Genomic DNA, 14,495 nt, shown 5'->3' with positions numbered 1-14,495 from the left:
CTCTGCCCTGCACTCTGAAAGGAAAGAAGGAGTCAGGTAAACAAAGTGCTCCAGGACTGACCAGAACTGGTTTGGACTAGGCAAAGGCCTCTCTGCTTCCAGAGAACAAAGATAAAAGTAGTATAAATATGGGGACCCAAACCCCAAGACATTAGATCACTTCTGGAACAACAAGAAGAAACCTCTGCCAAGGAGAAGAACCAAAGGAAGCTGTAGGAGTTGGACTGCCCCCCTGCCAGTGTGCTGTGTTGCTGGGTTGGCCTGCAGTGGTGTCTTCATTGCCAAGGAGAAGAGAAGGAACTTTTACAGAACTTTCATCATCTTGCAGAATATTTCTCAAAGGGCTTGAACTTGTGCTTGCCTCCTGCTGAAGTCTCAGGGACAACAGACTTCACCACCAGTTCCCCTCTGAATTTCCTTGCTGGGAATTCTATCTGCAGAAGCCTGCATGTTGCTGGGAGCTGGAAGCACGACGCACCGAGAAGAAGCGTGTCGTCGCTGCAGCTGTAGTCATTGCATCGCAGGAGAAGCGTGCCGCTGCCGCATCTCCCAGAAGCGTGCTTTCGTCTCAGCTGTCTGCTGTTGCATCACTGGAGAAGCATGTCGCAACCTTGAGGGTCGCCGTTGCATCATCGGAGAAGCGTGTTGCAGGGCCTGTCGCCTAATTCTACCATCTTTAAGTACATTTTGAGTACAGTATTGTGGATTTTTGTCATTTGTGGTCTTGTGTTAAGTCTATATAAAGAATACTTATTTTTATAAAACCTGTGTGGTGTCCATCTGTAGTGTTTTTACTGTATGTGTTCACAAATGCTTAACACACTGCCTCTGAGATTTTGCCAAGCTACCAAGCGGATGAGCAGGGTTATCCAGTAGTGCAATCCCCTTTCCCTGTCTTAGAAGCAAGGGTCCCTATTTGGTCAAAGGTACCTACCTCTGCCAACTACTGACCCCCAGTTCTAACACATCTGCTGTCCCCCACCTTTATTTTCCCAGTTCTCTGGACACAGAAACTGGCTGTTGTGTTGACCACTGACAGCGGTATTGGCTTATCCTCAGTAAAATTATGAGCATGGAAAGACTGGAAATACTCTGACGTGTTGAACCCCAGAAAATCAGCTATTTCCATTCGAGACCACGTTACATTTCTCACCCCCTTGTATGCATGTATGCAGGAGCTTAAGAACAATTGACCAAATGGCTCTTGGCCTGTTGACGCACCGGGGGAGCCCTATGCTGGAAATGTACATTCTGTATCATAGTGCGAGAATCAGTACGTGTTCTATCTAAAGTATCAAATTGGGGATGGGGACGCACCATACTGAGCAATGCAACCCAACTCTCACAACTGCTAATATAGGACAGCGGCATGGACAATAAGTTCTCACTTTTAGGGGTCACTGAGGGAAGTAGTCCGCACACCCATCAATTAGTTGTGTTAGACACATTATGAGCCTGAACAAACATGTGTTCGGGAGGAATGGGCGTTGTACCAACCAAGGAATGCACAGGATACTTCTTGTCTAGAAAATAGGATATCCCTAATACAATAATTAGTGCAATGACAACTATTGATGCAAAAACTATTTTACTTTTTGTGGACCAACCCTGCTCTGGACGCTGAGGTACAAATGGCTGTTCTTCCTCAGAAATGGGCTGATTAAATGGATACATTAGAAACAGGAAAAAGGAGAATGCAGTAAACTGATGGCAAAAAAAAGGGGGGGGCAAGTGTTCTCAGTGTTCGTCTGAGCCTCAGTGGTAGACTCCTATTGTTCATCAACGTTGGCGCTCCTGAGCACCGGCGGTGGAACTGCTCAGTCCTAGCTCGCGATGAATCCCACATCGTCCAAGATAATGTACCCCCCTCCAAGAGAGCACATTCAATCTATCCTGTCCAATGTCCAAACAATGCACCAATCTCGCCTTCCCTAAACTACTGTTGGTACTATAGGCAAAATACACCCTGACTTGCGCAGTACATCCCTACTAATCTGACTTCTCCTTTGGTGCACTGTTCCTCCATCAGGGTCAGTAATGAGGGGCTCAGACACAGAGGGGGCAGTGGAAAGGGGCTCTTGAATGGCCTTGATTCCCGGGGGCACTGCCGCATTTAGCACCTCATCATTCTTGGCCTCCGTTTGTGTCCACCTGAGCTTGGCATCCGAAAAGGAGACAAATCGTGGGACTTGTTCCCACTCCGAGTACGTGATTCCTTCATTGAACCACTGATCATAGGGTAAGGGAAGAGGCACTCTACCACAGTGTTGCGTATGAATCCAGTTCTTTCAGCCGGTGATCTTTACCGCTGTGCGGGTGGCAAGGTGGACCTGGACCGGTCCCTTCCAATGGGACTCCAAACTCCTCTTGAGCTGAAAGTTCTTTATCAAAACAAAATCACCAGGCCGAATATCATGTCCTGACCCCTCAGATACTGGCAGCAGGGAGTCTTGGATATGGTGGTGAATAGAATGCAGACTTTTAGTTAACTCATACAGATAGTCTATCAGCAAAGTGTACCCAATTTCAGAGAACCTATGCGGGACGCCTCAGACATTTGCCGGGCATACGAACACGAACTTGTAGGGTGACAATCCTGTTCTAGAGTGTGCTGCTGTCCTTGTGGACAAAAGGGCTAATGGTATATCAGCTGACCACTGCAACCCTGTGGTCTCCTGAATCTTTGACAATTTCAGCTTGAGAGTACCATTGTACTTCTCAACCTAACCGGCGGACTAGGGGTGGTTTGCAGCATGAAACATTTGTCTGATGTGTAGTCCATCACAAACTAGCCAAATAACTTTGGCATTGAAATGACTTCCGTTATCACTCCAGATCAAACGGAGCAAGCCGAAGCGAGGAAATAACTCTTTCAGGAGTAGTATTGCAGTCGCCATGGCTGTATTTTCTTTCGTGGGATAAGCCTCAACCCATTTACTGAATGCAGAAACAACCACCAACATATATTTCAAATTATTGACTCAATCCATTTCAAAGTAGTCCATTTGAAGGACCTTCAAAGGGAAAGTGCAAAATTACCAGGGGTACCTTTTCCAGGATTTTGCATCATGCACACTATACAGTATTTTACTAAATAAGCAGCCGTCTTTGGGATATTATCATTTTGCCAAACAGGGTCTAATAATTTGCAGATACCTTTAGCGCTTATGTGAGCTGGCCCATGTGCCATAGTGACTACGGGAAGAACATATGCATCTGTTAGCATCCATCTCTGTTTCCCTGACTTATCAGTCCAACACCCATCCTCATCCAAACGTGCTGTGCTTTCCTGCAATATTGCTAATTCCTCTATTGTTGCCTCACTGTGTATTTCCTTAACATTCTCCAGTGTATCTTCGAGCATGGTGACCTCGGGCACCCACCTAGCGGGACCTGCTACAAACATTATTTCCATCTTCGTTCAGGCTGTCTCCTTAGCTGTCTGGTCTGCAAAGGCGTTCCCCGTACCCACATTGGCAGTAATTTTCTTATGGGCACTGCACTTTACTATTACCAATTTCTTGGGTAGTGTCAAAGCAGACAAAAGCCTATGTATAAGAGTGCCATGTTGGATCTTCATCCCATGGGAAGTGAGGAACCCTCTCTGCCCAGAGCCGCCCGAAATTATGGGTGACTCCGAAGGCATACTGGCTGCCAGTATACATATTAACAGCTAGTCCCTCGCAGGCTCGAATAAGGGAACAAGCTTTGCAATTTGGGCAGACTGATAGGGAACTCGCGACATCTCAACTACCGTGTGCAGTGTTGTAACTGCATAAGCGGCAGTTGTAGTGCCATCTGTCAACTTAAAACAAGAGCCATCGACATATAGTTCCCCTTGGGGGTCAGATAAGGGAACATAAGTCAGGTCTACCCATTGTTTCATCTCTTTCTCCGTCCGGAAGATACAATCATGTATGTCAATTTCCTCATTGCCAGAAGGGAGGGGTAGTAACATGGCTGGGTTCAGAGTGGCATATCTTTTAATCGTGACATGTTGTGCAAAGAGTGTTAACTCATAGCCGGTCAGACATGCACTGGTGAGGTGCTGTGTCTTGGTTTTATCCAGAAGGGTATCCACAGCATGGGGCACCATGACTGTGAGGTCAGTATCAAGTACGAGTCCAGCCGATTGTCTTATAGAGACGGCCACAGCCGTGATCGCTCTTAGACAGCCCAGGAGGGCTCTTGCGACAGGGTCAAGAAGAGCTGAAAAATAAGCACACAGCCGTTGTTTACCTCCAAAGGCCTGTGTTAAAACAGAAAGCACACAACCAGCCTACTTGTGTATGTACAGCACGAACAGCTTTGCATAATCAGGCGTACCGAGCACAGGCTAAGAGCAAAGCGCAACTTTGAATTGCTCAAAAGACTGCTGACATTCAGGCGTCCAAGGCAAGGGTTCATGCACATCTTTAGTGGTTAGTGCGAGCAGAGGTTTTGTTAATAATGAATAATTAGGGATCCATTGACGACAATAGAAAGTAATGCCAATAAAAGCACGCACATCCTTTTGAATTTGAGGGATAGGCATTTTAACAATGGTACTGATGCGCTTAGCGGCCAATCTCCTACCCTCCTATGACAGTAGGTGACCTAAGTAGGTGACCTCGTGTCGACAGTATTGAAATTTGGAAAGGGACACTTTATGCCTGTGGTGTGCCAAATGCAATAACTACTTAACCGTGCTGTCCTTGCAACCCTTTTTAGTGTAGGAAGCAACGAGAAGGTCATCTACATATTGGAGCAATACATTACCTGAAGGCAGTGGCGGCTCGCAGAGGGAGTGCTGCAGGGTGGTGAGGCAGGGGAGGGACCGGGTGGGTGGGTGTAGTGGAGTTGGACATACGACTGCAAGGAGTAAAGTAAGTAAATAAATAAATATAACTATTTACCTTGCGCTCGCTGCATCGCCGAGCTGGCGTGACCCGCTCCAAGCAACCGTATCCGCCGATTGTAGTGATTTTTCTCAGCGGACCAAGGCGCTCTTCTTCTTATCGCTGAAGCTGTACCTTCATCCTAGAAACCACTAAGTTCTTTATCCTGTTTCAGTCTCGAAGGGGCTTTGGACCCAGATTCCGCCTGGAGAGTGCAGAGCTATCATCCTACAGGTTCCGCCCTCTGTGGTATGCATTGGCATCCACTGGTGATATCGGCCAGATTGACTCTTTACTTTCCGTGTGGACCCGGTTATCAACCGACATCGTTTATTAAGCTATCTTTTCCTTTTGAACTATTGGATACTGCTCGACACACCTGAGCTTCCCCTTGGACATTCTCCATTTAGCATCTAGTTCTTCAGCCAGACTGGACTGATTCTCTTATTGAGAATCTCGCCTTATATGGAGCCCTGGACTTCTATATATCCCAGATGCTGAATTTTTTGTTTGTTGTTCCCCCACGTTATGGCTTGTTTCCCTGGATTGCTTTTCAGTTGTGCCCTGAAGAAGGTGACGGCTACACTATAGACCACACCGAAATGGGTGTCTGCACCGTGCTCGACGGGAATCATATCTTGGTACATGTAAAAAAACTATACAACTGGACAAAAGAACATAGAATTCCAGTGTAAAGTTCATATTTTCAAAACTGCTTATAAATTACATATGATTTGATTCAACAAAGAGAGGTTGATATAGTTCCAACTGTGTTCAGATTGTGTATACTCTATTGAGGTACTTACCCTAGATTGTCTCTGAACTACTGTGCATGATACCACACCATTTACCCCTTTATAGTGGTGATTCCTGTTCCTTTTCATATGCAATTCTTTTATACGTATGATTGCGTTAGTGAGCTAGTAGATTAATGTGTTTTTGGTATGCCTGATTGTGTAGGTTGTGTCTTTCCTGGTGCAACCAACATGAGGATGTTTTAATTGTTCTGCCATAACCCATCTAGATGGGGAGCTATATATGTTCATTTCTTCTCTAATTGAATGACCTGTGACCTAATTTATGTATGTCATTGTTGCTTTGAAACAAATCCTTTTTGTATATTGAAAACAAGTTTAAAAATGCATTAAATTCTTCTGAAACTGTCATACTTTGGATTTATGTAATCCTTTTTGTTTATTAGACTCCTTTGAGAGTGTCTGTATTAGGTTTCTGGAAGGCCAGCCTGTATATTTTATTCTACCCCCTATTACTGAGACCCACTTACAGCTATTTAGAGATGCTGTGCGCTCTTTCCTATTCCTTGGCAGGTGACACCTTTTTCCCTTCGCCTGAAGGGTTCTGTTCTCAGAACTACTATTTTATTAACTTCTCACAAGTCAATCACAAAACGATAAACATCTGCATGATCATCAGAGGAACCCGAAGGTGCCCTCTTAAGAATGGGAAGAATAGGGCTATTACAGACATTAGCAGTCATCTCTTCAACAACTCCTGATTTAATCAAGTCCTGTATAATTTGCAACAAGGCTCGCTCCCCTGCTTGCAGTATTTTGTACCAAGGAATACGAGGCAAAATGGCCTTGTCTTTAACTTTGATGGAAACTGAGGATATCTGCAAGAGTCCTATGTCCGTGTCACCCGTTGGCCACAAAGTGGGCGGCACATCCTTAAATTCAACAAGGAGGGGCGCATCTTTGGACAAACACTGTTTAGCGCTGACCACACTTGGGCCCATTATCATGTAAACACCTGCCGGGGAACAATAAATGGTAGCATGCAACTTCTTTAGCAAATATAAGCCAATCAAATTTGCTCCGCAATTGGGCGTCAACAAAAATGGCGAATCCACAGTGGAAGGACCTATAGTCAATGTAAGAGGTTTGGAAATGGGGCTCACAACCGGTACACCCGAAAATCCTACCGAAACAGTATTATAGCCAGACAGAGCTGCCCCGGGGACCAATGAACGAGAAATAGAACTATTCATTGCGCCTCTATCCACCCAAAATTCTTTTTCTCAGCCATGCAAATCCACAGTAACGTAAGGACCGCGCTGTTCTACAGGTATCTGAACTGGTCCCTCACTCTATTCCTGGCTGTCCTAGCTGTGAGACATTCCTGTCACCTCATCCATGTCATAGTCATCATGATTATACTGTCCACCCCTATTGTTATGGAAGTAGTTGCTATCCGGACGATCACGTGAGGCTGCAGCATTCTGAGCCCTGTCCTGCCCATCAACCCCATGACCCCGTCCACTATGGCCCGTGACTTTCTGCAACAACACCGGACACTCGCTACGCCAATGTGCCTCCTCCTCACAATACGCGCACTGATTCAGTCCCTACAGGCGTACTATTCCGGCTAGTACGCGCAAGCTGCCGGTCCGAGCCACCACTTCCTCCGCCATTCTCCCTAGAAGCCTGCTGCATCAACACGTTTGTCTTCAATTCTTTATGCTTTTTCTCCACCTTCTCCTTCTCCTCATTTCCCCTATGCTCATAATATTGCGCCATATTCAAGATAACAGATGGAGAAGATGTGGAACAGGTACTCTCGGAAGCCTGCAATCGCGTTGCAATCTCGGGGAGCAAATTCGAAACAAATCTACTAACAAACAAACGCACACCACCTTCAATCGACAAGTCATGTCCACTATAATCCAGAAACACACTTTCAAACCGGGTGAAAAAACCACACACACTCTCATCTTTCTTCTGGCGGCAAGCAGATAACTTGTCCAGATCAATCTTTCAGGGTGGAAAAAGAGAATGCATATACGTGATAATTCGGCCATGCAAAGCAAGTATCTCTGCCTTGGGCTTCACACCGGGCTTCCACTCCTGGTCCCATGCTTTAATCTGATCCCATGTACCACCCAATTCCATGACGTGGTCTTGCGTATGCACCTGCCTCCAAATATTAATGGTAACCAATAAGCCAAAGAACATTTCAATGTACGCAAGTGTCATCAATGTTGATGAAGCGGCCTAAATCAATTCCTCGTAATATGCAGTAGGATTTTTCCTTTCCTAGGGTCGGGTAGCTGGGTCTTAAGGGACAAAACCTCACTCCTTTTCCATGAGTATAAACCCATTGCTCTTGGAAACTGGCCTCTACCCTTGGTCTAGTAACAACATCATGCTGATCACGTAGCTCGGGTAATATGTGGGGTGCACTTCCCTCATCGGGTACTGGGATACCATCTTCAGGCTCTTCTCAAGCCGCCTACTCTGATAAGCAACCAAAGTCGCAACAGTACCAAAAACCTGACCAGGCACCATATCATCTACATAAACATGATCCTTAATATCATAGATAACCTGAAGTGCTGACCCATTAAACACTGCTCCTAAAGCCCAATCAGAGTAGCAAACATGTGTTTAAGGGCATGTTGCTGCACAAAAGGATCATAATCTTTCATCACATTCCACACATCCTCCACGCCATGAGTGGGATTCTTGGCCCACTGCGCAGCCTGATTAGCTACTACCTGTGTTTCAGCATCTCCCACGTCAGATCATATCAACGTTCAACCTAATCAGTCTTTGAATCTAGTCCAGTCTCTATCCTCAGGGCCATGTACCGGTGTCTCAGTATTCTGTGATGTCAGGGAATGGAGGAAAACAGTGGGAGTGATAACAGAGGTACTGGGCATTAACGTTGCTGCTTGCTGGGTCGTGGGCATAAGAGCTGGTGAAAGAGATACCAAAGCAATAGGTGTTGCCTGAATGCTGACAGTTGTAATTGCCACAGACGGCGAAGACAAAGAAAGGACAGAAGGTGCCGTGGCCAAGGCAGACGGAGCGATAGTAGCAGAGACAGGGATAGCAGAGACAGTAGAACTGGGCAGCTGGGTCTACTGGGGAAGTACGGGGTATACCCTCTGCGGGGCATACAGAGGTGGGAGTCGAGCATCTAGCAATTCCTCCACAAAGTTTTCGTTTCCTTTTTCAGGCAACATAAGACTTTTCACATTGTAATCGAAATCTCCTATCTGCACACACTATTCCTTTTTCTATATTTTCTTCATCATGTGCTACAGCCTTCTGAGTCACTGTTTGCATCCTCCCCTTTCGGGCCTCTTTCTCTGCTTTAATCCGCCTCTGTTTAGCTTCCTTTTGCCATGTTCTGAGGGAATCAAACATGGACTGCCAACTCCTTTTTGCAAACAATTTCTCTGGTAGAAAAGTAATTTTCTGTTCATCAAAAGTGCCCATCAATGGCCACTGAAATTCGGCATTGTCCCTCATATATTTTTGCCATAACCTACTAAATATAATAGGGCCAAGGCCCTGTTTTACGTACATATTGAAATTTGGAGTGCCTTTAGGAGGCCCTAGCTGACTTTCTTCCAATCGAGCATCAGCAGAACAACAAAGACAGTTCAAACAAAACATCCTACTAAAGCAAGGCATTTTAAAAAGAAAACAGGTTCACTACTTATGCCTAGCAGATATTTGCAAATATCTTTACCAAAGTCGGTCCTCAGACCTCTTCAAATACAAATCAAAGTAGTACCATGATCACAAAGAACTCAAACAAATTCAAGGAATTGTCCAAAGACGGTCCTCAGACCGTTTCAAATACAAACCAAAATGGCGCCATACCCACAAAGAGCCAAAGCAAACTCACCTGATGCACACAGGTCAAACAAATTTATTCGCCTCTGCCAACTCTTCTAACCAAATGGTCAGATCCAAGGGTTTCGCCGTTCAGGACCCCAGTCGGGATGATCGCTGGGCGAGGCACCGACCGGTCAGACAGATGGGGCAGCTGAGAGTTCAAGACTCTCTCAGGCAGGGATCCCTGGTCCGCCTGTCTGACCCGAAGATAGCCCCGACCTCCCCACCCGTCCGTGGGCAAGGATGGGTCACCCGATGGAGTCCCTGTTCGGGCGCCAACTGAAGGCAGTGACCCGATTATTGTCACCCGGGTCACTCGTGACTACCTCTCAGCCTTCAACACAAATGAAGAGTCGGTCAGACAGTAGAGAATACAAACCAAAGGTATTTTATTTCAGGTACACTCGATTGGAGTCCGGTCAGACCTGCCTCCTTGGATTGCTGCAGAGGGACTGACTTCAGCAAGCATAGCAACACATGAAATACAGTTCAGAACAGATAATGACACGCCCTCACTGGAAATTTTTAGCTGGTAGCTGGTGAACAAAGGAAATACAGAAGGATGGGTCTAGGTCCTGAGACCAGGTACATGCCAAGGTCACTCTGCCTGCGCCTGCTGCTCTAAGGGTGGGTGCAGGCCTATCTACATAGAATGGTATGCACTAGCAAAGACATTGTATTCATTAGCACAGTGAAGCTCAGCCTTGGAGAAACAAAAAAATCGACTGCAGCTGCTTTCAGCTGAAGCAGACTGAGAGTGAGGCAGAAGTTAGTTTCAATCATGGCCAAAATGGCGGCTGAATACAAAATGGTGCAGCAAATGCTAACTTAAATCGTACAATTCATAGAGAATTCGGCTTAAAACATTTCTATTCCAAAACTAGAGAACCCCATTTCTAACACAGTGCATTAGAGGCACCATAAAATTGATAAGGGAGAGGCGGGGCAAAATATTTTTCCTATGGAGAAAAGAAAAGGAACGTCAAGTTAACAAGAGCATTTACACACGCTCAGCAGATTTTTGTATGAACACATATAGGTGCGTATTTACAATGAAATGGCGTGGCACAGCAAACAAGTTTGCTGCCCCGAGCTGCATCATTTAAAAAAATGCAGGGTTGCTCCATATTTACAGGAATACTGTGCGCCCTCTGCTCTACCCAGCACCGGTGCACAAAACGTGCACCAAAAACACAGGCTCCCTTGCACCATAGTGCAATGGTGGCTGCGTTGCAGGAATGCTTGAGTTTATTCAGGTAAATACACCTTCCTGCACAAAAAGAATAATTAATGGTGTTTTGCACCTTCTATATGTGCTGTATAATGCAGCACACATAGACAGAGCAAAATGCGAGTCACTTTTTGAATCCTCAGAAAATCCTTGTAAATCTTGGGCAGTGCCAAAAAGCCATGGGTGTTGAGTGGGAACACCCACAGCAACACCCATAACATGCCCCTTTGGCGCAGAATACTTTGTGAAAGAGGGCCATATTTACAAGGCCGTGCAAAGCCATGCAAAGTGGCTTTGTGTGGCCTTGAAAATATGGGCCAGCACACAGTGCCACTGGAGCATCAAAAATAGAGACGCTTCGGTGTCCTCTATTTGTGTATATTTACTCATGTAAAACTGGAGTTCACAATAGTGTTCCAATAGTACATCAAAAAACATGTGAACATTGCTGTTTTCTAGGTGTACTTATGGAAAGTATTTGAAAATGTCATATATGTACCCACGCTAAATCCTAGACCAGTGCCCCCTACATATGTATGACTTTGAGGATATAACCCTCTATTTCTACTTACAATTCTAAAAGTGAAACTACATGCCTCAAAAACAGAGTTGTGAACTGAATAGGCAGAACTGTCTCTATCACTTTTGCTGATGTGTCTGTGTAACCAAGTAACCTAAAAGTATGCAGTGGTGTAGCAAGGTTGCATCGGTCCCTAATACATACAAATGTCCGTTGGAGAAACTGGTCTCTGCTGCATGCCACTGCCGGGATTGCCTGGATTTCTACCTCAGCCTTTTGAATTTCCACCGCGCCTCGCGGCCCCCGCTGCGCGGGTGCCGCTCGAGGGACCGGGACTTTGTTGCTCACTACTTGGAACATCGTTGGTGCCTTGACTACACGCTGTTGGCCCTGCCGCGCTGTGTTTGACTCTGGTGAGGGGACGTTGCTGGATGCTCGTCCTGCGGTGAGCACCCGGCGTAATCGGGACTGCGAGGACCAGGGTGCTGTGCGTGAAGCTGAACAGCCGCACCTGGTCCTCTTCCCGACTCCTCCCCCAACACCTTCATCAGGCGGTGCAGCCCTTGCATTACGGGCTCCGTTGGAGAAACTGGTCTCTGCTGCTTGCCACTGCCGGGATTGCCTGGATTTCTACCTCAGCCTTTTGAATTTCCACTGCGCCTCGCAGCCCCCGCTGCGCGGGGGCCGCTCGAGGGACCGGGACTTTGTTGCTCACTACTTGGAACATCGTTGGTGCCTTGACTACACGCTGTTGGCCCCGCCGCACTGTGTTTGACTCTGGTGAGGGGACGTTGCTGGATGCTCGTCTTGCGGTGAGCACCCGGCGTAATCGGGACTGCGAGGACCAGGGTGCTGTGCGTGAAGCTGAACAGCCGCACCTGGTCCTCTTCCCGACTCCTCCCCCAACACCGTTTCCTTTCCCTTTATAAACATTTCCTTGCCCTCACGCGCTAGCGGGACGCGCGCGGGTCTTAGCACGGGGCTAAGACCGGGCAAAGAGCGGGCCGTTTGAGGCCGTTCGAGACTGGAGACACTGGGCTGGGCCACCCCCCCTGAAATTCGACCTTATTATTGAGAGAGATAATTATATTTGAAATTGCAGAAAGAATGCCCAGGGTCAAGGGTACCGCTACTAATACCACCCTGGCTGGAACTCTGGACAATTTTATTGTAAGAGCAGCCAACCTTTTAGAACGTGAAATTGACTTAACTGAGCGTCGTCTCTCGTTGGACCCGCTTACTGCTAAACGTTCTTCTTTAGGGACTATTGCCTCAGTTGTTTCACCTGCGCCTAATAACACAAATACTATGACAAATAATGGTACGATTAGCGAGGGGGGCAGTATTGATTTAACTATGGACTCAAGTTTGGAAAGGAAAAGGGCTAACACTGTCAGAAATACCAACAGATCTGACATCATCTCGTCCGATGCTGCGACTATCCAATCTGATGGTGTTTCTACCCGAGCTCAATTACATGCCACTTCCGATGTCATTTCCCCCTTTCCTGCCTTAACCCCAGGGGCTAAACCAAAACAAAAGGCTGCCCCGCGTGGCAAAAAGGGGAATAAATCAACATCGAACAAATCCAAAACTGACAAACTCCCATCTAACCATATTCTGGGGACTGATGAACAATCTTTGCTTGAAGCAACCCCAAATAAATCCACGCAAATAGATGAGGGTTTCTTCCTAAAAATAAGGGAACTTTTTGAACATTCAACCCGACCATTTATAGATAGGCTTATCAAGATAGAAGAGCGTCTTAAAAAATTAGAACAAACTGCTCTAACAAATCTTGAACTTAATCAACTAATGAAGAAAGATCTACATAGAGAGCATTGTAAACCTCTCGTACCAGTTAATATTGCAAGCAATTCCAAAGACAAAACCTCTCCTCTCTTGACTATCCCTCACTTGGCCCGGCCATTAGGTATATCACGGAGAAATGGCGAGGACACTGCTTGTATTGTAAACTCTACTAGCATTAGTACCAACAAAGACCAACCTATAGGAGAAATACCTCAGCAGAAATCCCCAGACGCTAATGTAATAGTTACATATGACACGGCACAGAATACAAACGCGAAAGTTAATAGTAGTGCCTTGCCCAACGAAAATGCATATAACCTACCTACTCTAGATCTTCCACCAGAATCCGCACCATATGCTATTGTATTGACGGGTGTACCTTGTATTGGAGCAAACATCACTGAGTCTTATTATGAGCTAAAGAACAAAATAATGCACTGGCTCAACAACAACCGACCACTCCCTCCTGGTACCCACGCCAAGATCTTGTTTGTGCGGAGAGTTAGTTGGGTGGGCAGAAGAAAAAAAGATATACCAGGGGATTGTATTGTGATCAATTTCAGTAACACCCAGGCGGTAAAACACGTCCAACAGACACGACACTCTCTACATTTTACCAGCATTACCCCATTACCACTTGTCTATTTCTATCCTTCCCAAGCTAATAATAACTGGTGGGTTCAGGTAGGGCGAGGTAAAACCAACAGTAATTCTGCAAGAGGTGGGGTGGCTACAACTGACCAGGGCTGGCTGGAGTCTTTTTCATGTGCAAATAGGTACAGTTGCCTAGACGTAGTTGATTGACTGCCTCCAAAAAATCCCCCCGCTTCAGAACTTGCAGGGAAGGTTGCGAATGAGGACGCGTCAATATTGTTAGATCTACAGCCAGCACAACTGATAGCCTGCCCTCGGGATAATCCTGAAACTACATTTATTAACTTCACGAGGGTAGAGACTCCAAACTATCCCCTAAGTCTAAACAGAGGTCCGCTTGACAATGTTGTTTCCTGCGAAACTATTATTCCTCCTCTCCTGCAAGAGGCTGATACATGTCCTGACCTCACCTTTTTGTCTTGGAACATTGCAGGTCTGTCCTCCAGACTAGGAGAAACGATTTGTATTACTTTCTTGAAAACATTTTCGTTTATCTGCCTCCAGGAATGTTGGACAGTTGATCCCATTCACATGACGGGTTACCGTACCTATCATACTCCTGCAATACACACCATTAGAGGGAGAAACAAAGGGGGTTTATGCACCTATGTCTCCAACTGTGTAAAAGACATAAAAATCTCCTTTGCACCAGTCTCTGCTTTTTACCAAATCTTGCACATAACGCTTGGGGGAAAGTTACATATAGATCTGATAAATTTTTATAATAATATACCGAAAGATTTGTGGGCCTCAAC

This window comes from Triturus cristatus, chromosome 6 (genome assembly GCF_964204655.1).
Source record: "Triturus cristatus chromosome 6, aTriCri1.1, whole genome shotgun sequence".
In the NCBI taxonomy this organism is placed as follows: domain Eukaryota; kingdom Metazoa; phylum Chordata; class Amphibia; order Caudata; family Salamandridae; genus Triturus; species Triturus cristatus.
Note: the sequence above shows the minus strand (reverse complement) of the source record.